Source organism: Rattus norvegicus, chromosome 6 (assembly GCF_021556685.1).
Source record: "Rattus norvegicus strain SHRSP/BbbUtx chromosome 6, alternate assembly SHRSP_T2T, whole genome shotgun sequence".
Taxonomy (NCBI): Eukaryota; Metazoa; Chordata; class Mammalia; order Rodentia; family Muridae; genus Rattus; species Rattus norvegicus.
In genome coordinates, this window is record NC_141539.1 from 49,403,934 (window position 1) to 49,430,836 (window position 26,903).

General features: G+C 42.9%; 1 pseudogene; it reads right to left on the reverse strand.

Annotated features, from left to right (window-relative positions):
• Nucleotides 1-5,329: 5,329 nt before the first annotated feature.
• LOC148005170 (protein peroxidase GPX8-like) lies at nucleotides 5,330-26,436 on the reverse strand (annotated as a pseudogene).
• Between the last annotated feature and the right edge of the window lie 467 nt (nucleotides 26,437-26,903).

Genomic DNA, 26,903 nt, shown 5'->3' on the forward strand with positions numbered 1-26,903 from the left:
GCCAAGTCTCTACATGTGTATGCCAGAAGGCACGGCCATGGCCTTTTGGATACTTGTGTTTAATCATGTTGTAAACCAGCAGGACAGCTATCAGGGAGTGCTAGAGAACTAAAGGTCACATGGTTGATAGAAACCAATCCCGTCTGGGTAGGAAGAAGCTTCCCAGAGGGTTCCCAGGAGCATCTCATAGGATACAGCCTGAGGGTTCATACCTTATGCAGAGCATTCAAGTAGCTGTATACAGTTAAAATGGTACCCTGAAGAAGCAGGAAGTGAGCAGGACTCATAAGCAGTGGTCACAGGGAATCCTCATAGCTGCTTCCAGGAGATGCACTGTGCAGGAAGAGCCCAATACACATTCCCAGAGAGTCCTCCTGCCTCTGTTCAGCTCCGCGAAGACTTTGAAATATGCTGAGTGTCTTAGTTAGGCTTTCCATTGCTGGCTGAGAAGAGATACTATGATAAACTCTTATAAGGGACAACACTTAATTGGGGCTAACTTACAGGTTTGAAGATTCAGTCCAGTATCATCATGGCAGGGCACATGGAAATATCCAGGAAGAAACAGTGCTGAAGAAGAAGAAGCCGAGAGTTTTAGATCTTGACCTGACTGAAGCCAGCAGAAACCGTCTCATGAGCAGCTAGGTGAGTCTCAAAGCCCACCCCACAGTTACATCCTCCAATAAGGCCACACCTCCTAATAGTGCCACTCCCTGACCAGACATTTTCAAACCACACATTGAGCTAAATCACCAAGATCTCACCTACTCCACTCTGCCTGCCTAATGTGTCTTTTAGAACAGTTAGTGGGCATGCTACTTAATCTTGACGGTTAACTTGATGAGACCTGGAATTAACCAAGAGATACAGTCCAGCATGCATAAGCATTTTACTTGGGCATTGAGAAACCACCAGCTTTTCAGCCTTTCCAGTGTGAGACAGTCATTGTGGGGCTGCTCTGACCATATTAGGTAGGCAATCGAACAACTCTTACTTTGATTCTTGTTTATTCTATTGGTTCTGTTCCTCTGGAGAATACTGACCCTCCCTCCTTCCTATCATGTCAAGCCATAACAAATCCAGTTTGCCCTTCCTTCCTTCTTTCTTTCTTTCTTTCCTTCCTTCCTTTCTTTCTTCTACAAGCATATAGTTGAGAGTTCAATGAAACTCAGAAGTAAGCCTCAGGTCCTCAGCACCCCGTAGTTATACATACATACTGTCTGAAACTAGGATTTTTTGCTTCTTCCCAAATCAATGTGCTGATCTGCTAAGACTACCAAAGACTCTTTAGAATATCTGAAGTGTCCCAACTTTACTCATTTCCATGAAGACCAGGAGACTGAGTTTGTCATCATAAATGATCTAAATGTGAGGCCTAAACAGAAGCCATCAAGTCTCAATGATCCTAGAGATAAACAATCTGAGATTCTAGAAGATTCTGGGTAGAGAATCCACTTAGTCAAGTTGTTAGCCCTCCCTCTTGCCTTAATGGACTTTGCCTCTGAGTATGGACCCTGGACCTTTAAATGGGGCTGCCAAAAACTCAAGTCAGAGTTCTCCACAAGGCAGTGATTGCCTTTCAAAGAAGATGAATAACTTCAAAATACAGTTTGCATGTGAATCAACCTAGAAAGTGCCTTCCCCTCCTTTGCCTCGTTGTGTTTGCTCACAGCCATTTCAGGGAGTAAATTTTTAACATGTGTTCAGGGGTGATAAGAAGAATGCCTATTCCCTGACTCCCCTCTGTAGAGACTGACAGAAGAGTCAAGCATTGACATGGAGATCAGGCGCACAGCAAATGGGCTTCATCTTTGGCTCATTTACACGTCAATGCCAAGCCCTGGCTGCTTCCTGACTTTGTCTTGTCTCAGCTCCCAGAGCAAACACAAGGAGCTCAGTGGGTCTTACACATATGCACCTTTAGATATGTCTTGACAGATGACAGCAGGAGCATGGCAGAGCTCTGTGGCTCTGTTCTTACAGGATGGGGCCACTTTACAGAGCAGTGACTATTGATTGTCCGCTGTCCGGTAACAATGTGAACTGACTAACAAAATCCTGCCTTTGCTGGACCTTGGTGGCAGACCTTATGTTTATTTTCCCATTTAGCTTTTCAGGCCAAAATGTGTGTGTGTGTGTGTGTGTGTGTGTGTGTGTGTGTGTGTGTGTGTGTGTGTGTGAGAGAGAGAGAGAGAGAGAGAGAGAGAGAGAGAGAGAGAGAGAGAGAGAGAGAGGCCATGAGATGAGAGGGATAGAGGTGGGGAAGCCAGAGAGCAGAGCACTCTCTGGCATCTGTGGACCAAATCCCCAAGCCATCTCCCGGAGTAATCTGGACCAGTCTGCAGAACAAAGAAAGGGCCTGGCTTTCAGGGGTGATAGAATTTTACATCACATGATTTAGTTTCACATACTGTACATGGCAGGGAGCATGGAGGAATCAGATACCACAAATTGAGACCTGTCAAGTCACAGAAGAACTCTGTCTTAGAGAGACCTGTAGAGAGGCATAGCCTGATTCAGGCCTGTGCTCTAAGAGTTGTGTCTGCTAGCTCACATTTGTTAAAGGATAGCTTTCTAGGACTCTGAATTTGAATGCCTTTGCCCCTTGATAGAGTATAAAATTTAATTTGTTTCTCACTTCTAGGAGGGACCATAGCACAGGGGCTGATAGTGCCCACCCAAGTAGCCTGTCCCACAGCTGAGCATGCACACTGCCCTTCCATGCTGTCCTTCCCTACCCCAGGAGCTATTCTGACTTAGAATGTCAACACTGATTAGACTCTGAACTGCTCATATCATCCTGTGTGTATACGTGGGGCCAGCCTTGAATCATGGATGGATGCTGATCTTGAGCCTACTCCAGCTGGGTAATAGGCCCAGGTCATGAGGAACTGAGTCAGGGTATATTAGTCTATAGTCCCCTAGTCATAAAGAATTGCGTGACCTCAGCCTGACTGGTTCACTCTACCTACAGAAACAATAAACAGTGTGTCTAGGTGTTGAAAACAACCCACCCTGCTCTCAGTCACACCACAAAAGAACAGATGTAACTTCCTAATAGCTACCTATGTGCATGTCTTTCAGCCCCTCTGAATGCACTCAAACTTCATCCCACAGAATGATTAGGGCCTCCTTGCTCCCCCAATACAGCAATATTCCTTTTTCCCTCAAGGGGAAAAATGTACTTATTCAATATACTCTCTTCCCCTTCCTCCTCTCCCCCTCCTCACTTTTGTCATCATTGTCTTCCTCTCCTTCTCCTTCTTCCCCACTCATTCCAATCTTTGCTGCCCATATCCTCATATCCCCATGGATGTACAGCCATCAGCTGGAGTACTGTTGACCTACCAGGAGCCACACCCTTCAAAAAATACATACTCTCGCATCTAAAACCTATCAACTGCCAATTGCTTCTCAATTAAGGGTAGGGGCTTTCAAGACCTTCTGTCTCCATACTAGAATGTTGAAGGGCTTGATCTTAACTGCACACACTTTTTAAAATTTATGATATATACAATTTATGTTTAACTTATGAAGGCCTGTTCCTAATTCAAGTTGAGGAGAGTTTGAACAGGGGGCTTTTAGGGAGAAGTGCTCAGCAAGAAAGGAAGAAATAAAAACCTACTTGTCCCGTTTCCTTTTTCTTAGCTGTGCTTCTCACTCTTGTTCACTCTTCGCCCTTTCTTCTCTATCCCAAGGAAGTGTGAGAAATCATTGCAGTCCTAGCCCCAACATGGGCTTCCCATGCATTCATGGGATGAGCCGTTGCCTTTCAGTTGCTTAGAGACCACTGTACCTGTCTTCCTGACCATACTCAGTCCTTTTTAGGTTCTCATGCAGACATGTTTGTCACCATACCAGCCTTATTCTGCCCCAACAAACTTTAAAGGTTCCCATGGCCAGATGGATATCCTTGTCCCTCCTTGATATCCTATTCATTATGCTTTAATCTCTCCTTGGGATTTGACTTAACAAATAATTTCTATGTGTGTTTTATTTTGTTTTCGTGAATCATCTCTTCTCCCATATAAGTGAACTCAAATCTTGTCTGTGCTGTTCACTGTTGAAGCTAGGAACCAGGGTTTATGCTTCTGCATAAATATCAGTAAACACTGAGTAGGGCTGAGCAGCTGCGGAGGCAACTTCAGTATGAGGGGCACGCTGAAGCCTGCCTGAGAGCCTAGAGATTGATGATGCAGACAATGACGGTCACTTGGGAACTGGCACTTGGAGGACATGCTTGCTTGGGACCAATGGGACACAGGTGGAGGGTGTAAAGGGCACATGCCAAGAATTAATAAAGGCTCCCAGAGTCTAAGCCATTGATTCTGCACCTTCTTATCCATTGGCTCCAAGGGGGACACCGGACAGAATGGAGGACTCAGGCAACAGGGCCCTACTTGGGTCAAGGCTAGCTTCCACGTATGTGAGAGAATGAATGAATGAAAAGGGGGAGAGGTGAGGCCTTGATTTTGATGCTACCCAAAGCCTGTGAAATTGATAGCATGTATGCAATTCTTCCACATCACATCAGACAAGTGTGGACATATATTGTGTGAACACATACCCTACATAACCACATTCGTACACCAGATATCTTTATACACTCATACATGCACTACGTAACTTCATAAACAGACAAACCACACTTTCTACATATATACATATACTCCACAGCCTATATAGCTCTATATAATCACAAACATGAAGAACTCAAGCATCCCACTGGAACATGTCATACAAACCATACACAGACGCATCCCAGAATGGGTACCTTAAATAACTGTAAAGATGCATATACATATACATGCCACCTTCCTACATACCTACCCCACACCTACCCATCCCCACCCTACTTTTTTGTACACATGCATATCCTATTATCTTTATAGATACACCCCATACCCTGATATGTCTGAACTACATCAACACATACAACATGAAACAACACCCCATGTACACACCTGCCATATACCATATATATATATATATGTGTGTGTGTGTGTGTGTGTGTATGTGTGTATGCTAGCATAACTATACACAGATGTATTCTATACAGCTGCCTATGCACATCTTACATCAATACCCACATATGAAGAGCACAATACCTCACATACACAAGAACTCCATATAGCCACAAACACAAACATATACGTACACATGCATACACCACACAAATACCTTCTTGCTCCTCAAACACGCACACTATGAACCATGTACATTTACCCCCTAACCTCTCACCAACCCTACATACATATGCCCAGCTCGATAAGCCACATGCACACCTGCCAGAACGCCACATAACTGTGCAAACACAGCTGTCATCTCATCACGTCACCAAGAAGAGAAGCCATGTCTTTACAGCTTGTACAGTTTCCTTTCCCATCTCTCGTGGCACATGTCCCACTTTCAGATAGTGGCGCCTGAGTGTTGCAAACATCTGTCAACAGATGAGAGGAGGCTTAGAGAAGAATTCCTGATCGGGGGCCAAGGAGATGGATTCATGAGGCAAATTACACATGCTAAATCTACCCAACTCACCTGGAACACACTGCTACGCTTGAGCAGGAGACACCTGAAGAGTTTGGAAAACAAACAGAGCAGAGGTATCCGGTTAGTTGTGTGTGTGGATTAGTAGTTGGAATGATAGAGGTTGAGTGGAACCTTGGGGACGACTGGCTCAGGGCACTCCAGGAAGGGGACTCAGAAGTTTTTTTTTATTGTTGGTTGGGAAACATGACCAACGTCAACAGAGGGATGCTTCCAGAATTTCTCCTTTCATAGATAGAATCCACATTCTGAAAATCTTTGAAAGAGAGGAAGAACATTCTGGAAAATGTCATCACTTTTTATGTTCACAGTAATTCCTTTCCACTCATGTGGCTCAAATTCAAATTTGTATGAATTTCACATGTGGCAAACAAGGTTACAAGTTCAGATTAAATACAATTCTTCAGAGAACAAATTGTAAGTGCTTGATTTCTCCTATTCTGTGCCTTCCAGAGCTACCAGGGACTGCCCACACCCCTTGGCTCCTGTCACATTTTTTTTTTATTTTCAAAGTCAGTCATACTTTTTCTAGCTGCTCTCTGGCCTTTCTCTTTCATGATGATGGAACACATGTCACAAGGGGTCCACCTCCCTCTTCCACAGTCTCCTCTGCAACTTTGCTTCCTTTTTTCAACATTCATAGTATATTTTATTACACATACAATTAGCTAGTCCAAAAATACCACCCTCACAATGTTCCCTGTTCCACATAGTGACCTTGGGCATTGGCTTTCCCATAAGGTTAACCCTAGAGAAAGTTAAGTTGGACAACAGTGAAGTGTATTGGTGACTGAGCATTCTAGATTTTTCTTCTGGTCAATAGAAGTTATATCATCATGATTTTTTGGCTAACCCCTCACCCCCTTTCTTCCCTCTTTAGGTGGAATTTCTATCTTGGGGACAGACATTACAACTGAGTAGTAAGATGGCCTTAAAAAATCTTTTTGTACCATATTTTTTGGAATCTAAAAGGAGGCCCCTTTGTCTGATTGTACTTGCCTGACTTCATGGTGCTTTCATATAGCCTTTTTCTTTTTAAGAATGATTTGCTAATCATTTGTGATATGTGAGGTCTGATGGCTTCAGTGGGTCCTTCTGGCCTCCAGAACTTCACTACTTAGTGTCCCTCAGGGTTGACCAGATATTTTCAAAAGTTCCACCTTGGTTCCTACTTGGAAAACTCAATAAGAAATCTAAATGCAGGTTCTGCTTCCAGCCCTAAAATCTTAATCTTGGAGAAGATGGGAAATGTGACTTCATAGCTTTTTTCTGGCAAAGGATTCTACCTTCTTGCTGGACTTAGACTCTGATTCTCCAAACTGATTGCACAGGAAAGCCAGTACATTGAAGTAATAGGGCACAAACTCCTTCTGCAGCTTCCTGGGGGTCACATAACTCTTGTCTGTGAACCAGCAGTCACTAACCACTCTTATAACTAGGGAAACTTTGATTTGAACTTTCCAGAGATACCATCCTTCCTTTGGCATCCTTCACTTCAAAGGAATAGAAGATGTTGATTCTTGGCTTCAGGAATTTCAACACCATTCTAACGGGTTAAGGGAGGTTTTCTAAGTGAGAGGAAGAGCTGCTAGATGGCTGTCAGGGTAGAGAAACTAGGGAGTCAACACGGGATGAAGTGATTGACGTGGTTCATTGGCCACCTCAGTCTTTGCAAAGCATGTGAATAAAGTCCAAGTGAAGGAGATAGCTTTCTCTGGAACCCAGTTGAGTCACCACATGAAGGAAAACACCTTAAACAAGCTTAGTTTAATATCTACAGGTAACAATCGCTGGATGCAGAAACTAGCATCCTAATTTTGTAAGCTATTCTAAGTTATAAATCCTCTGGTAGCGGATCCCTGCAGATCTGCCACCTGAACGGGAGGCGAGGGGTCTGCTACCTACATTGTGCCTTCATGCTCGCCTGACTTCACTTCTATTATGTGACTTGATACAGACTCGTAGATTGGCTTGTGAACAACTTTGAGAGGTTCTGGTTCTGCAGATGCATATGGCAAGAAGGCTATGGAAGTTAGAGAGACAGAGACAGAGGCAGATTTGGGCCTTGCATGAGCTATTTTTGGACTTGAGGACTTTCCTCTTCTAGCACCAACATCCCACTTACACCCAGACCCACTCTATATTGCTGTCATTTGCTCAGGGCTCGGTGTAGCTCATCCCATTCTATCTCACCCATTCACAGTTCATGAAACAGAAACAAACACAGACCACAGAGGACAAATGATAAGAGCAGCTCTCAGCAGCCAGGGGCCCAACAGGAAAGAAAGACATGTTCAAAGTCTGCATGTGGGCTCCAAGTTTCTGTCTGAGAAACAGCTGAGCCACCACCACCCATAGCAAGCGGGGAGGGTGAATTTTTGGATTCCTTAGGCAACAGTGCCTGTGACATAAGCTGCCTACAAGCACAGCTGCTTTCTGGGAAGGGTGCATGGAGCCCAAGAAATTTTTCTGAGAAGGAACTGAGAAGACAAAACCCTGTATCATTCCATTAAACAAATCTCAGTTGCCAAGTCCAGCTTCCCTGGGATGGAGCAGAGTTGGCAGAAGTAGAGGCTCATAAAGGAAGCATCCAGCCCACATCCTGAATTCAGGAAGTGAATTCATTTACTGACATTAAATTGACATAAGTGATGAGGTTGGAAACAGGACATAGGCTTAACTCTACAGCCTGTTTGCCACCATTTGTATCTGGAATATCCCCTAAAGGCTCACATGCTGACAGCTGGGTCTCTAGTCTTTGCCACAATTGATGGTGAGACTTTCAGGCAATAGTGCTCTGGCAAAGGAAGTTGGATCAAAAACATTCTATCAAGCCTCAGAAAGTAAGGTAAAGGTACTAGCCTTAGGAAGTTTCTGGGACCTGCAAGGTTCCCAGGCCTCTCCCAAATGCGTTAGTTGTAGATACAGTAATCCTTGCTGGAAAGAGGAGAGCCTACAAGGAACTGAGAGGAAGAAGTCTCCTCTCACACGCCTGTGAGTAACTCCAGCAAACTGACTAGCCTACTGAGCTGGAAGGGGTGGAATTGTTTCTTTGGCTTGTTCTTGGTGCTTTGTTGGGTGAATCTGTCTAGGGAAAGTAGCGCAATGGGAGCATGCAATTTATGCTGGATAGTTTTATGTCAGGTGGACTCAAGCTAGAGTCATTCAAGAGGAGGACGCCTCAATTGAGAAAATGCCTCCATAAGATCCAGCTGTAGGCATTTTTTTTAATTAGTGATTGATGTAAGAGAGACCAGCCTATAGTGGGTGGTATGACCCCTGAGCTGGTGGTCCTGGATTGTATAAGAAAGAAGACTGAGTAAGCCACAGGGAGCAAGACAGGGAGCAGCATTCTTTCATAGTCTCTGCATCAGCTCCTGCCTCCAGGTTCCTGCTCTGTTTGAGTTCCTGTCCGGATTTCTTCAATTGTGAACTACAATGTGAAAGTGTAAGCCCCATAAACCATTTTCTCCATAAGTTGTTTCTGGCCCTGGTGTTTCTTCACTGCTATAACCGTTCTGGATAAGCTATTGAAAGCCGTAATGGGAATTCAGCTGCTTGCCTCCTCTGGTTTAAGCAACCATGATGTGAATAGGCCTCCCCTACCATGTACCTAAAGCTTCTAGAATCCCTGAAACTAAGAGCCCAAGAAAGCCTCCTCCTCTGCCACCCCTTGCTTGTATACTTCAGCTCTTTGTCACATAAAAGAAACCTTGTTGTTCTAACTCATACTACCTGGAAGCTGTGGGGCTACTTTGGTCAGCTATGAAAATGGTCAGGGGAAGGGGCTGAGGAGAGGTGACAGGAGCCACCACATCCCTCAAGGCCAACAGGAAGATGGTGAGAGAGTTAGTGGCAGTGAGGGATGAGCAGTTACTTCCATCACTTCTGGTGTCTGTTACACACATTCCACACGATGAGAGACAGGCAGAGAATAGTGAAAGTTCTAGAAGGGGAAATGAGTTCTGAAGTTTGAGTGGTGGCCCGCAGGCTAGATGTTAGTCTGTTTTGCTGCTCTACAACAGTGATTACATCAGGGCAAAGGGTGGGGCCAGGAGAGCTGGACCTTGATGAATGGGTCCTAAAACAAACAGTCATTCTCCTAAAGAGGTCCCAGCAGTGTGGCTGCCTTTACTGAGACAGGGAGTGAGAGCAGCCCTGAGTGTCCAGTCCTTAGCTGCTTGGAATTGCTTTGGCTGGCGAAGGGTTCTAGAAGCTCTCAGAGCCCATAAATAGATTTAAACTTCTCAGCATAGCCCTTCCACCACACTAAGCATTAATTATATTTTATCTAATTAATAACAATCTGAAGATGGATTTTGACTGGAAATCTGGAATGATCTGCTTGGATGTTTATAGGCAAATATCACCTTTTATCCCTAGACACTCTCCTTCTGCTGCGTGTGTGTGTGTGTGTGTGTGTGTGTGTGTGTGTGTGTGCGTGTGTGTGTGTGTGTGTGTGTGTGTGTGTGTAGGTATGTGCAATGCATATGAGCACATATATGTGCTTGCCCATGTTGGACTCATGTATGTAGGTTAACATTATAATGTCCTCCTCAATTGCTTTTCGTTAGTGTTTTGAAACAAGATATCCCACAGAATCTTGCCATTTTGCCTAGACTGGCTGGCCATCAAACCCTCTGGGAACTACCTTTCTCTTCTTCTGTTCCCTATGCTGGGATCCAGGTAAGGTAGACACATCTAGCTTTTCATGTGAGTGCCAGACATCTGAACTCAGGTCCTCATGTTTGCATAGCAGGAAATTCACCCAGAGCCACCTTCCCAGTCACTCAACTCCTGAAATATCTTGGTAAAATCAAGACTTGATTTTTATAAACCTTATACTTCTGTGGATGTCAAACAAACAAACAAAAACAAACAAACAAACAAACAAACAAACAAACCATGTCTAGCAACCACATTTAAGAATGGTTTTGAATCTCTGAGAAGGCAGTTTCTTCTCTTGGCTCTTTCATGAACAGACATATCCAGAGAAAGGCAACCCCGTTTCTGTAGGGACAGCCATCTCTCAGCACTTTTTAAATTGAGACCATTTATTTAGATTGAAGATGTTTTTAATGATCCATGTTTGGCAGGAATATTAAGTGGGTCCACCTAGCTTATTCTTGCCCTTTCAGTTCTATATATGTGCTCTGTGAGCTTTGAATAAAGCAGTTGGGGTCTTTTCCTGTAGGAATCAATAGAGCAGTGCCTAAAACAGCAGCAACGGTCACAGAAATGCCTTCCTTCAGCCACCCTGGGCAGATGATGCTTCTTCTAGAGAGAGAATATTCCTCCAAGCAGATTTCATTAATTTTAGGCAGCAAATGTGTTTCTTAAAAGGAAAAAAAGAAAAAGAAAAAAACCCCATGATACCGCCTATGCCATCTAATACCAAAACCATGTAGGTCATTTGTAAAACCATATATCTCCTCAGTGTAAGGAGCAGGGTGAGTATTATGGCATGATTGCTGTGTAAGTTATAGAGGGTGCATGAGCTTGCATGCAGGGGCATTGCCTGAGACAAGATGCATGGTGCCTGTTTCCTTTCATAAGAAACAAATTCAATATATTTTGAAATTTCAACAGAGGGGGGAGAAAAAGGGAAAACAAAGATGGCTCATATTTCAAGGTGAAAGCCCTCTGGTGACTGAAGAGGTTTACATCTTTACTGCAATTATGGTTTCGGCTCTTTTTATTTTTGTAAATTTTTCCTATCTTGAGATGGTACAGGCTATATTTATAGCTGGGTTTCATTTAGCAATGCTCATTTGTACTGATCGGTGACAGATTTATACGATCCTAGATTCCCGGTGTCACTATTGTATTATTTATAATTCTATAAATTAAAGCTATTATTATCAGCAATGGCCTCTGACAATGGATGCGGAGGTTGGAAATAACGTTTAATATTTTCTCAGCCCCGATGAATCCTCTATGGATTACATCCTGATGTAGACTAAGAAATCATTGTCTTTGCTGGGGGTGGGGGGAGAGGGCTACAGTAATAATAATAATAAGTCACTAATGAAAGACAAAAATTTCAGGACTATTTGTAGGCACTGGGTTTTTAATCTTCCTAATGATAGCCCTGACAATAAATAGATGAGAGCGCTAATAGGAGTCTGAGAACACCAACAGACCACTCCTCTCCCGCCCTCCATACTCGATTAGCCTCCAGGACAGATTCGCATCATGACTTTTAAATCTCCCTTTTATCTCCATGTTGGGCTAGCATGTCTCTACTGAGCGATTGATTTTTAAGCAAGGCCTTTATGACAGATGGGGTACGGGAGAGCCTTTATCTCCTTGAACCAAATAAAACAATCACACTTAATTGGTAACTTCAGCACCTAACAGTATATTTGTGACTCTAGGATGCTGCAAATTAATAATCAGGTTTAGAGGATAAATGCAGAGAGGATGGAAGGGAGATGGTTGTCTGAGACTGCATTAAAAAAAACAAAAAAAAAAACAAAAAAAACCTCTTAGCAGATACAACCCAGTGTAAGATCCAGGCAGCTGAGGGCTTAAACAGCTTGCTTATTGCTGGGCTGTGTAACCTCAATCAAGCTGTAAAGTTGTAGTGAGCTTCAGGTTTTCTGTCAGTAAAATTGAGATGCGTTAGTCACAGAACGTGAGGATCTTAAGCACAGTAAATTAAACTAATGAGGATTAAAGCAAGGTGGGTGAAATATATAAACCTGCTCATTGCCCTCTGAGCTCACTGTAGCGCCAGAAACTCTGATTCTGTGAGGCTAAGCTGTTGGTCAGTGAAGCACTGGGGATGTGACACCAGAAGATGCATTCTGAGTTGGCTCTGGACCACTCACTAGCCGAGGCAGGAGTCTCCGTCCTATCTCTGTTGGGCTCCTCTCTTTGCAAGTTACGTCAAGGCAGTGATAGTTTATGAAGTTAATAACATTTTCTGCTATGAACGTTGAGATGAATAATAGTAATTCAGCTCTAAAAGGGACACAAAGTCGCAGTAGTTGCAGGAAAATAGATGTACTTCGAGTGCATAAGATTAAGTTAAGTCACATGATCTCAGAAAGAAAGAGACCACATGTTCTCCACTGTGCACAGATCCTCGCCTACAGTATATGTTCACATGCAAACAAACACGTGTGTGGGTGCAGTATAACATGTAAGGAGATGTGGAAAGGAAGCACTAGGTGGAAAGGAAGGATGGGTGTAATAGATGTGTGAGTGATCAAAAAGACAGAAATCTAATTGCTTTTTCCTTCCCTCTCTATTTTTTCTCTCTCCCTCCTTCCCTCCCTCCCTCCCTCCCTCCTTTCTTTCTTTCTTTCTTTCTTTCTTTCTTTCTTTCTTTCTTTCTTTCTTTCTTTCTCTCTTTCTCTTTCTCTCTTCCTTCCTTTCTGTCTCTCTTTCTCACTCTCTTCCTCCCTCCCTCCTCTCTTTCTTTTTCCCTCCCACCCTCCCTCCCTCTCTCTTTCTCTCTCTTTCTTTCTTTCTTTCTTTCTTTCTTTCTTTCTTTCTCTCTCTTTCTCTCTTCCTTCCTTTCTGTCTCTCTTTCTCACTCTCTTCCTCCCTCCCTCCTCTCTTTCTTTTTCCCTCCCACCCTCCCTCCCTCTCTCTTTCTCTCTCTTTCTTTCTTTCTTTCTTTCTTTCTCTCTCTTTCTCTCTTCCTTCCTTTCTGTCTCTCTTTCTCACTCTCTTCCTCCCTCCCTCCTCTCTTTTTTCCTCCCTCTCTTCCTCCCTCCCTCCTCTCTTTCTTTTTCCCTCCTTCCCTCCCTCCCTCCCCCCTCCCCCTCCCTCCCTCTCCCTCCCTTCTTATGGTGGATAAGTACATTACAAATAAATGTGCTAGTGAAAGAGCAGAATCCAGTGGAAATTTCACAGCTTTATTATGGGTCTTCTGGCTATACAGAAGGCTGCTGAGATGCAGAAGCTTTGGGACTGGCTGATCTCAATGTGTGGCGGTTTGTACTTTGTTCCTTACAGCAAAATGTTAAGAAAGCTGAGAACACCTCTGCTTCACGGAGTGGGACGAAATCACATGCTACCAATGGATTTCAGGTGTAAGATGGGTCCTTTGAGACAATGCCCTTGTTCTCCCACATCTCAGTTTCCCTATGTGTCCAGGAGGAACTAAGATGCGTGTTAATGCTCTCTGAAATCACCTAAGCAGTGCCAGGCTAGGACGGACCTGCTCTCCCTGGGTTCCCTGACCTGCACCTCTAGCTAGCTCGGCAACTTGTGGAATACCAAAAAGGAAGCCTGGGCACACTGTGATAGGAGCCACCAAGAGGGGCAGGAGGCCCAGTGCCACAAGGCTGTCATTTGTCCATATGTGTCTGACCTCCTCCCATCATTTATTTGGTAGCAGACCCTACCATCTGGGGTATAGAGAGAGGGGAATGAGAAGAATTTAGAGCCTCTGACAGGAACAGAAGAGCAAGTGGAAAGTGGGATATTCATACTATACAGGGGTAGAGCCGTCTGTGAATCTGAAAACACATCATTCTGACACAGTACTGGATGATACGGATAGATGTCCTGATGGCCCGAGACATCAGTATCTTCCACACTAGCTCTTTTGTCAAGTTGTAGGAATTTACCGAGCATTTACCTGCCCTAAACCACAGAGGAAGACTTTCCATTCAACTATGTATGGTATGAAAGATATCTTGGGATATTTTCCCAGGATTCTTGCTTCTCTATTTTTAACTTTAAATTAGATCTAAGACCTCTTCTCCCAGCATGCTGTGGGTCACGTTCCACTAATTTAACCCTCAAGAGAGCAAGCTGGTATTTAGACAGCGAACTCAGTAAAGATACACATAAAGGAGTATAGACTATGTACTTGAGAACATGGTAAATCACACACATACATGCGCATGCATGAATATTCATACACAGATATGCACACATACCTACCTATGTATCTACTATTCCTGTTTGGTTTAGGACCCTGGTTTTTGCAGCTACAGCCCTGATTGGACCTCAAACCTCCATTCCTGTCTGCATTTAGTTTTTCTTTCATTCTCTGTGTGGTGTGCCTTGCTCTTCTTTCCCAGATGCTGCACTGCTGGGATTAGACCTTATGACTTTTGCTTGTCAGGCAAATGAGCTGCATCCCCAGCATGATGTATAATGTTTCTGCATGCAGATTTGTTTGCAAAACCTGGGGTGGAATCTGCCTCATAAAAGCATGCAGGACTTTGAGGATACTTGAGGGTTAAGTAGGATTTCAAGAGCATCTAGTTAGTGTAGCCTTGGGGCAAACCATCTGGCTTGTACCTATCTTCGTTAAATGTATGATCTTGCAAAAATTATGCATACCAGGCCACTGAGGAAAAAGCACTGAGATCCAGCATATGGTGGGTGGATAATATTAGGGAGCACATTGCATCACAACCTCACCCCACATTCTACAATCTTCATGACTCAATATTTTTTGAGGGCTCACCCTAGTGCTGACCAGATTTCTCTTCTCTACAATAAGTTTGTGTTTCTTAAGGATATATGTAGAGACCACAGATGAGTCCTCCCTGCCCTCTGCTTTCCCCCTGATGTCTCCATGTCATCTGTCTGATATCGGGACCCTAGTGTCTGCATCTCCTACTCAAACTGGACCTGGGACCTTTGTTTTTGTTGGTATGTAGCCTTTTCCTTCAGTCCGTTTGTGCTGCTATAACAAAACACTTGATATTGGTACTCTGTAAAGAACAGATTTCGCCCTTCCAGTTCTGGAGACCACAGTTCAAATTTAGACTTGTTCAGGGTTTGGTAAAGGTTTTATTTCTCTTCAGGCCACATCTTGAATACTGTACCCTCACATGGCACAAAAAGGCTTTATAGTACACAAAATGTCTGTTAACTAGGAGATTGGTTCATTCACAGTGAGGGATGAGTCCTCATGACCTAATAATTTTGTTCAAGTTACATTCTCAATACTACTATACCACACAGTATGTGTTGATGTGAATTTCAGAGTAGGCTATGGGGCTAGATCATGAAGTTGGGCAATCAGATTCTGGCTATCTCTAGTCTTTTATTAATTAACATCTTGTATTTCCTCAGGATTTGTGTTCTCCTAATCCCTGTTCTTTATCCTATACCCTAGAACAGGATGGACCCTGGGGACTTCACACAGGGAACCACTGAAAAGGGAATCTAGTCTCTTCCTGCGCCCTTTAATAAAGACAGCTGTGCTGTTGTCTATGTGGGCTATACAAGTGGAGTCCTCTGAGCCTTCAGGGTTCTCTGCTCTTAGCCATGTAGGAGAATAGGAAGGGAAGTGTACCTTTATGAAATCACAGATTTGTCCTTATCTGCTCATCTGTCTTGATTTTTTACAAAGAACTATTCTATGTTCCATATCTGGGCTATGTAGACATCACTGATGAAGGAAGGGAAAGTGAAGGTATTTGCAAAGTGAATCCTGTGCATAGTTATATCAGTATTGAGCTTTTAGATATATTTTATATCATTTTTATTTAAAAATAATAGTCCTCTGGAAGAAACACCAAATAAAATATAGCAGAAAGTTTCTCTTCAGGGGGAATATTCTAGATGAACCCTGAGAAAGTCTTAGAATTACCATTCTCTGATCTCATCCAGAGAGTTCTATTGTGGAGTACACAGCGCCTAGGAGAAACTTCTAGGTGCCTCTAAGATGTGCAAGAGTTACACTATATGAATGAGTGTGGCCTCTCCTGTGCTGCTGCTCTTCAGTGGAATTTGAGAAGCCATCATGTGTCAAGATTTACTATGAACCTAAAATGTTAGGCTTGTGATGGGTGAGGGTTCTGAATCCGCAAAGCTCAAAGTCAAGTGAGTGAACGTCACAATGGATACAGGGTTTGAACATTGCCCCCTGACCTATAAGATGCCACTAACCTAAGGCTATGTGCTCTACCACCAAACCTTCAGCCTCGAGCCAGGCTTCTTCACTTCATCTGGGAAATGGCAGCAGTTTCAGAAAAAAAAAAAAAAAAAAAAAAAAAAAAAAAAACCAACCAGTTTTCTTGTGATTGAGGACAAGGAGAATAACAGCCTCATTAAAGAGTTGTAAAATAGACATAAAGATAACGAGGCTAAAGCAACAATTCTCAATCATGTTGTTCATGATCCCTTAGTGGGGTCCAAACACCCCTTCTCAGGGGTCGCCTAAGACCACTGGAAAACACAGATATTTCCATTACAATTGATTCATAACAGTAGCAAAATTACAGTTATGCCGTAGCAACGAAGTGCTTTTATGGTTGGGGGGGGGGTCACCACAACGTGAGGAACTGTATTAAAGGGTTGCAGCATTAGGAAGGCTGCGAGTCACTGCTCTAGAAGGAAAGTTTAAAAATCATCACATTGATTTGCAAACCTGTGCAGGATGGGTACACTAAGGCTCAAATAGCAACCTAATGAGGCCCTGGCACCTGCTAGTTCCTAAGCCATAAACCTCTGCAGCCAGCACTTAGCCTCCTTCCTCCGTTTACACAGTCTACTGCTGCTTCCTGGAGCCCTGGTCTTGCTTCATTAAGGAGGACAGAGGAGTCTGGCATGAAAACACTCTTTAACATGTGTTTTTCTTCCTTGTCTCATTGACTCAACATGCAGATATCTCTGCCAGAAATGTCCAAATGCACCTTGGTCGAAAAAGATTCTTCTATTGATCTTAATCTAATTAGCTAGTTTGAACTATGGTTTGTGTCACGATTCCCATCTTGATCTAATTAGCTACTGGAATGGAAGCAAGGTGGATGTGAAATCCTCGTGGCGAGGGTGTGGAGAGCTTATCCTGTTAGGATTTGCCTTTTTGGGGAGAGATGTCTAAACACGGAGAACTGTCCATAGCTTAAATCATGTCTGCGAAATTAGCTCTTAAGTCTTCTAGAAGCATCTTTAGATGCACAGTCAGAAATACCCAGAGCTTAAACCTCAGCTCAGTCATGCCTAGCTAAGTCCACAGGCAAATGCCTTCACCTTCCTAAACCGGTTTTCCTTATCTGAAGGGTAGACAGAGGATTACATGAGAGAGATGGCTGGCTGGGAGCTCCCCTCCCCATACAGAGCCCTAGCTTAGTTCCTGGCACAGTGTGACCAAACCTCTGATGTCCTTCCCTTTCTGCATTCTGTTGCAAGTGACTCAAAACACAGGCTCACTCCTCTGTAGTTTCCTACTGTGACCTGGAGATCCCCCACCCCCCTTTCTTTTCCTGCATCTTCCCTTTGTTTTTCTTCTTCCCCCTTTGTTTCCGGATTTCACCCAGAATTCCTTGAGGCATACTTACCAATCACCATAGGGTTCCACCTGTGTTAATACTCTCAAGGAAGGCAGAAGGGGTTGTATACAAGCCTAAACCCAGGACAGACCAAGCTAGGGAATTTCCCAAAGCCTGGAGTCGAGGAAGCAGCAGAAAGCACAGAGCTAAGTAAGATTGTGCAAGGGGAGCTTTCTGGGGGAGTGTGGGGAGGACTCCATGGTTGGGTGAGGCAGGTCAAGGGTTTCCCAGCAGCATTCCCAAGGCAAGATGTCCCTGAAGAGAGTTTGAGTGAATTTTCTGGCTGGACAGCAATTCCTTATCAGTTATTCCCTGTGAGCATCTGGCCCCAAGTCATTTTCTTTCTGCATCTGCTGACTGCTGTTGTCACAGCCCTACAGCCAAGATTTAATTACCTGGTGTTCTCCCCTTTGAGATTCCCATCAGCCTCCCAGCTGGCCACCTCTGTGAGAAATAGCACCCCCTCTTCTTCTCTTTCTTCCTTCTTTTCCCACCTCTGCTGCCTCATTATTAGGTCTTGAAAGTAGCAAGTGAATGGGCATTTTCCAGCTTTGAAGCTTACTTCGGGGCTGTTGCTGGCTTTTCCATAGAAGTCTGAAGGTTTCCCTGTGTGAAAAGCAAAGGTGCGCAATTGCAGAAACGCTTTTCTGAACTTGACAGTTCCTAAATAGGAGCCCTTGTCTTTGAACTGATGAGAGAAACACCCACACAGAGTGAATGGGCTCATCTGCTTCTGGGCCTAGAAAAATAAATGAATGGATTTGGAAGGAAGGGAGGGCTTATAGATCACAATTATATAAGATGACACTAATAGCTTGTTACCTGTCCCCATCCTTGCATACAGATAACAAGAGTCAGCTACTGTGTTACACTCAGAAAAACCCAGCACCCTGCTAACGCAATCAGGGGCCTAAGCTGGTTAGTACAACCATAAGTCATGAATGCCTTCGCTATATTGAGGTCTTCAACTTTGTACCATGGATAGAAGTATACATGAGGCCCCATTTCATCTATTTCAAGAAAATGATGACTGTTTATGGTTACTGGAGGAAGGGTATCATTTTTACTAGTCCTGTAGTTACTGGGGGATTAGGTGGGAAGAATAGGAGGTTGAGATGGAAAAGAAGGGGGTACCAGACAGAAATGAGGGAGACTGAATCACAATACAGTATGTATGTACGTACATATGTATGTATGTGTATATATATGCATATATGTATGTGCGTATATATATGCATGTGTGTATATATGTATGTGTGTATATATGTATGTGTGTATATATGTATGTATGTGTATATATGTATATATATGTGTATATATGTATATAAGTATATATGTATAAAACTGTGAAAACCTAAGAAAAATATACCCATTTGGATTCACTTTTGACTTACTTCAAACTCTTTAGGCCTAGACTGTTGTTCAGCAAACAACCTAGAGGTGGGAAAAGAAGGGCATGTGGCAGCTGACGGGCCTGTCTTGTCTGTAGAAGCAGTCACCAGACTCTTTCCCCACAGCACCTGCACAAGTCCACACAGCTTCCTAAAAGCCTTATTTATTTCAAACTGAGGTAGCAAATTAGCTTCTGGGAGTGGCCCAGATGTCGGAGACAGCTTACTCTCCATTTCTAAACATTTTAGAATGACGTAAAGGTAGAATTAAAAAGAACCTAAATACTCGCGCTGGTAAATAAGAAAGGGTCATGATTAATTGTGGATTTTCTGAAAAGTCTGAAGAACTCTGAGACACAGAGGGGACTGGACTTACCAAAGAGCAGCACCATTTGTCCCACAGCCAATGCTGTCTGTGTGAGGACCCCTGAACTTTGATCCTCTAAGCAGAGCATGTGCTCTGCCCACCCATGAGTCCCCTTCAGTTTCTGATCCTCACTGGGTGCCTGATGGGGGCAGTACAGTGCTTGTAGACTAGAAGTGAATAAATACTTCTCCAAAGATTTAACCAAAGCCCCTCTTCATGCCACACACTATGCTTTCTTCTTAGACACCGAATAATGAATTCCTCCTACACTCAGCACATACTCCCAGAGTGATTGGCTATTGTAATCCCGGGTAGATTCAGACTTCAATACCAAAGAGTTAGTATAATGTCGAGTGTTCTGCTTGCAAAGAGTGGGGCTCAAAATCTTGAAACAGAAATCAGTTATGTCCACTTTGCAAAGCAATCTGCTGGAGTCTCCCATTCCATACACCTCAGTTACCTTTGCGAAGGATACAGCTGTGTCTAAGAGGCAACCAACTTTTGCTAGATTGAATACACGCTGTTTAGTTTAGAGGAACGACACTTAACTGCTAGCAAAGGAAGGCAGTTTTGCTTTCTCTGGCTTTAAAGGGCAGAAGTTTCTTAGAGCATTCCAGTGTCAAGGCAGTTCCAGGTCCAATCCACACACGAGCATTCACATGTGTGTGGGTCTAACTCTCTGCAGCTTTACATGGATATAGTACATGAGATGATCTCCTGCAGGACATGTGGGAACCATCTAAGATTCTGCTCTCTCTGAGTAGCCACTAAAACACCATCTGCCCCATTTTCTTTTTTGCAACCATCTTGGCTCAGCTTCTAAAATTTCTAAAATTCCAACAGGGCTTAAAATCTTATAATGCCCTCTAGTGCCCTCGATTCAAGACTCTGACTCTGGCTTTATTTCTTGCTGTGGTCCTTGGTTTTTACACTGGATTTTGGAGACATCACATGCACACACAGGCACACACATGGACATATTCATTCACACACACAAGTACACATTCCAACACATACATACATACATGCACATGGACATACATACACTGACATGCACAGACACACATGCACACATAGTATGCACACAAAAACACAGGTACACACACAAAACTCATACATTTACCCCCCACACACAATACACCCATGGACACACATATACACACATGCACAGACACACATATACATATAGTGCACACACAGAAACACAGGTACACACATATGTACACACATACACAGATCCACACACAAACACAAGTACACACTTATACTTGAAGCATGCATGCTCAAAACTACGTTTTAACAGTAATGACATCAAGTTTTAACGGAAAGAGCAGACTTGTTCTGTAGATAGTTGTATCTGAAGAGGTTTGGGGCATAGGCACTCCAAGAGAATCACTGTGTAGGTGGATGGGGCAGCACAGGATTGAGGGTATTCATCATCTTCAGCTCTGTGCTGCCATGACATCGCAAGAGAGCTAAGTATGGAACCATCAAAAATAAAACATGAAGTAGCCTGAAGGGCCATCTGGCACTTCCCTAAGCCTGTCATTCAGCTATAGTGCATGTTCTTAACTTCTCTGTCAGGTGAACTCATGCAGGTCACCCTCAGAGGAAGGTCTGGGAGGCTGATAGAGAGGCTGCTGCAAGTGAGTGACAAATTACAGGAATAGTAAGAAGGGGGCAGGTAGAGAGGCTCCTTTTAGCTATCAGTCTACCCTTGCCATGGTCAGGTGGCTTCTGGCATCCCTGGTGAAGTCTGGTGTGGAATGTATACCCAGCATTTCCCTCATTGCCTTCTGATACTGAACTTCTCTGCAGGGATCCTGTATGGTGCTCCAGGAGACCATTGTAAGGACGTTTACAGCTATGCTATGCCTGGGCATTGGCTGCTCCCCACTGCTCTGGGCGCTGTGGCTGCCCTTTTGGGAAGGCTGACTATTCAGGTCTTTTTCTTTAAAAGTGCTGATGAACTGAACTCTTTCTCATTGCATTGCCAGTGGAAATGGGACTGATCAAAACAAGGGATAAGCTGTATTTATCTATTTGGATTACCCTAGTAAAACACCACCAAAGATAGAGGCATTTGGGCTTATGGGGGTAACGCCTTTGGTTGTCTCTCTGTCCCCGATCTGTGAAAAGCAACCTTCACCCTGTGATGTCATGTGGCTTTCTGTCTGTGTGTCTCTCCTGACCTTCCTCTTCTCTTCGGGTAGCAGTTATAACTGGGTCACCCTTATGACCTCATTTTCCTTAGTCAGCTCTGTGGACGCCTATCTCCAAGCACAGCCAAGTGCTAAGGCACTGGAAGTTGCAGCATAGGCATCTACCCCGGGCTTGCCACTCAACATTCCGAACTTCAGAGACCAGTTCCTTTTGGCTGTGGAAGGTGACTTCAGGCAATTTCATATCTGTATCTGTATCTGTATCTGTATCTGTATCTGTATCTGTATCTGTATCTGTATCTGTATCTGTATCTGTATCTGTATCTGTATCTGTATCTATCTGTATCTGTATCTGTATCTGTATCTGTATCATCTGTATCTGTATCTGTATCTGTATCTGTATCATCTGTATCTGTATCTGTATCTGTATCTGTATCTGTATCATCTGTATCTGTATCTGTATCTGTATCTGTATCTATCTGTATCTGTATCTGTATCTGTATCTGTATCATCTGTATCTGTATCTGTATCTGTATCTGTATCATCTGTATCTGTATCTGTATCTGTATCTGTATCTGTATCATCTGTATCTGTATCTGTATCTGTATCTGTATCTGTATCTGTATCTGTATCTGTATCTGTATCTGTATCATCTGTATCTGTATCTGTATCTGTATATGTATATCTATCTATCTATCTATCTATCTATCTATCTATCTATCTATCTATCTATCTATCTAGAGAATGCAATATTCACACAGTTGTTAATAGAACGTTATTTATTTTCTACAATGGAAAACTCAATAAAGTTCTAGCAGAACTTTAACCCCCCACCCCCATTCAGGAAGAACAGGAGTCATGAGTGACATGGTACTGCAGATAAGAATGCTACGTGGGATAATACTGGAGCTATAAGACACTTTTAGTAGTGATGTAAGCTTTGAATAGAAAAAAAGGGTAATGCAAAGTGTTGAGGTTGGAGTGGGTAGGTGGGAGGGGGAGATCCTCATATGAGCAGGGGGTGGGGGAAGGGAGGGAAGTGGGAGGTATGGGAGAGGGAAGAAAGGAGATAACATTTGAAATGTAAATACATAAATTATCAAAGAAAAATAAAATTAAAAATGAATATTAGAAGGCTTTGTCTACTACTTTGCTTAATTACTATCTTGTGTGATCTTTTTGCTTACTGCTTTGCTTGATTACTTTGTCTTTAATCTAAGAACTGATTTTTTTTTTTTTGCTGTATCTAGAATGATATAAAAGTAGACTGGGAAAGAATAAGCCTCAGCACCGACTGGGGTCATGTTAAAAAAAAAAGAAAACATTGTAGAGATAGAACTTTTTAGTCATGATATACAATTAGTATACCTGCTTCTCCATATACCAAGTACAGTGTTTCTGAAAGTCTTTGATGAAAACCTTTGTTATTCTTTGTAACTTCACTCAAGGGGCTGAGGGTTTCTGATACATGATTGGAAGCTGAATTTGATCACAATAGCTTGACTTCCTGAAGTTTATAGACCTGTATAGAACTGAAAACAAACTTAACTTGTGTGACCTGCGTGCCCATTTGCAGAAATGCTTCACTGTGGTACAGTCATTGGAAACATTTATTGAAGATGATGTTTATGACATACTGAGACTTTAGCTCTCCTTGTTTAGAAAAGGGAGAAGAGATCTAGTTTTAGAAATTTTGGCTTAGTGGTTCATCGCCTCATGTTTTATGATTGGGGTGCTGTAGAAATTATTTAATAAGTGGTAAGCATTTCACATGACTGCAATTCTCTCACTAAACTAGCACGTGCGGAATGGAAACAGTGCAGAGATAATCTCTTCATCAAAAATGCAGCAAAGATAGAAGAAACTAAATTAAAACACTGTCATTTTTTCCTTCCAGTGATAAAATGCTTATCATGGATTTGACCGCTGATGTATCTAAATATATATTATCTTTAGGATCACCTTTGGTTCATTAGCAACAGTGATGAATACATATTAGACACCAACTTCAGATTGTAGAGAGAAATCTCAGTGGGCAAAGTACTTTCCCCATAGGTGTGAGAACCTACATTTGAATCCTCAGAAACTAGGTAGAAGATGAATATAGTGGTTGTGTGTCTGTTGTCCCAGGACTCCTATGGCAAGACATGAAGCAGAGACAGTCCCCAGAAGTTCCTGGGCATGTGTTTCCCATACACAGCAAAAAATAAGAGACCACATCTCAAACAAGGAAAGAGAGGACAGACACCTGACTTCCACTTGTGAGCTATGGCATATGTACACCCCACAGTCTCATACACAGATCTCTAAAATCTACCAGCTATATGCAACTTGGGGGTCGAGCTCAGATAACACTCTTGCCAAAAGTCTCAGACAAGCAGGGTTCTGAAGCAGTCTGTTCTGCTTGCTAAGCTGGTTTTCCATAGTCCCTGGCCAAATCCCTGGCCTCCTTTTGTAGTGTTTGTTTATGGTGTGGCAAATGGCTGACACATGTAAGAGATACTTTTCTGTTGCTGTGATAGAGCACCATGACTGAAGGTAACTTTAGAAAGGCTTTATTTTGGCTTACGATTCCATAAGGATAAGAAAGCCTTATGGCAAAGTGGAAGCATGATAGCATGCTGCACACATCTCTGAAGCCAGAAGCTGAGAGGTCACATTGTAAACCACAAACATGAAGCAGAGACAGTGAACTGGAAATGGGGCAAGGCTGTGAACTCTCAAAGTCAGCCTCCAGACATATACTTCCTTTAACAAAGCCAAACTTCCCAAGCTTCCCTCAAATAATACCACCAACTATGTGTTCAAATACCCATACCTTTGGGAGACATTCTCATGCCAACTACCATAGGCTGTGGCAATATGACCAAGAGGCCAGGATGTCTAGCAGAGATCAGCTTGCAAAGTCATGCAGTGAGTGGGTTAACACAACAAAACTGCATGTTAACACAGCCCAGGCTGTGTGAAATACAACATCCTTAGAACATTCCTGAACTTGGTTCTTCTCATCTACGGTACAAGGAACAACCATGTCTTGCTACGTTGCTGTATTGAATATGGAGGTTATGACTTATCTTAAGTCTATGTCTTGAAGGGTGTGTTTGTCATGCCCAGGAATGGTTTCACTGGTTCCATTTTTGAGCTTGGCTTTGATCTTTAATAAAGAGAAGGCTCTCTGAGCCTAATGATTTTTTTACTTTAAATGTGTTCTTTTAGATAGCATACATGAAAGTTCAACAATAGCACTGAAAGTCATTCTATACCCTTGGAAGGACTATTAGATTCTTTGAAATGAAGCCATTTCTGAGATAAAGTTGTAAGGAGAGTTTGAAAGCAGAGATGAGGGATGTCAGGACCAACTGACAGTCATGGCTCCTGTGTCACATGTCAGGACCCTATGGATTGGGTGCTATAGCAATTTTATCAAAATCCTGTTCAAATTTTTCCTCCTATATGTAAACCCATATTCTTTGACTGTAATAAAGGTTAATTTTTTTTAAAAGGCTGGGAAAAACTCTACTATAGTCACACGTCAGAGTAGCTGAGGAGCCCCAGGTTTCCTGGAAGGTCTCCATGGTCATCCTCCTGTTTCCATAGTCCCAGTTTGAGGCATGTGGGTCATACAAGACCTTCCAGGCATGTGGCCTTCTAGGATAGTGGTTCTCAACCTCAGTGCTACAACCCTTTAATACGGTTCCTCATGTTGTGATGACCCCCAACCATAAACTCATCTTCTTTGCTACTTCATAACTATAATTTTGCTACTGTTATGAATCATAATGTAAATACTTGTTTTCTTATGGTCTTCCAAAGGGGTCCTGAACTACGGGTTGAGAACCACTGCTCTAGGAACGTAAGTACTAATATCTGAGAGATGAATTAAAAAAACATATGAGTTAAATTCATTGAGTTCTCAAGTGACGAAGTATAGCTTATGTACTAAATGCTCAAGAATACACCTTGAATTAGTGAAAGGGGCTTATTTAGAACAGATTGGAATTGTACATTACAGAATTGTCAAGGAACGTACAGCTGAAAATAATCTATGGGCTTACTCTCAAAATATATAAATATTAAAAAGACGGTGGTCACCAAAAGGCCTTTGATATAAGAAACTTTCTACTATAAAAATTCCAAGTTAAAAAAATTGTATTGGGTTTCCAATTGCTACCTCAGACCATTTTTGAGCAACCTCTGCCCCACAGACTTGAGTGGTGGAGTCTTCAGATGCTGGGAAAAAAGAATTTCAGCATCAATAAGAAGTGTAAAAATGAGACCTGGATCTGGGGTGTACAGTCTGGGCTGAGTTTCAGATTAAATTTCCATGACAACCTCATTTATTTGGTATGATCTGGATGTAACCAGGATACAAACCTAGTGGTACTGATAGGTCAACAGCAACAGTTCACATTAATTCGGGGAAAAAAAAAAAACAAAACTACCAGGTAGCTTAGCAAGAGCTTCGCTTCTTCAATATGGAATACTTAGGGTGGTGAAGGGTGGACATAGGCATGGTAGTCATAGTGACCATAAAGAAGCTCGCACTTTTAACAGAAGCATATCTGAGAGCAAACTAGACATTTTCCCTTCTTGGATCACTGCCTGTTGCAGCTGGCCTGGGACACTCGTGGCTGTACACACCCACCTTTCCACTTATCAGACTCCTCTAGTTGCCCGACAAATACTGTGTCTTTCTCAGCAACCAGGGTATCCATTGCGGACACAATTAAAGAAACTTAGCCACAAAGGCTCAAGCCTAACTTTGGTTTCCATGACAATATCTTGTATTATCTGCTTGCCAGGAAAGCCACCAGTGTGTCATACAATGTGCCTCCTAGGTTGCTGGATATGAAGGACCCTGGATAGGGTCATGTGTTAGAAAATACTTAGTTATGACACATGGAATGTCGCTACAGACATCCTTTGCACGTGGGGGCGTTCGTCTGGTAAGAACTGCTAAGACTTGTGAGAACCACTGGCATTTGCTGTGAGTGGAGCCTGACACTTCAGTCCACTCGACTCACTGTCTAATCACTTAGCTCCCACAACTAAGAAAACACTCCTGTGTAGTTGGCGCAAAGCTTTTAAAATAACAGAAAGCCATTAAACTCTGTTGACCATACCCTTTCCTTGAGATTCACTGGGGGCTGAGCATCCCTTCAGAGAGGACTCTCTAAGTTTT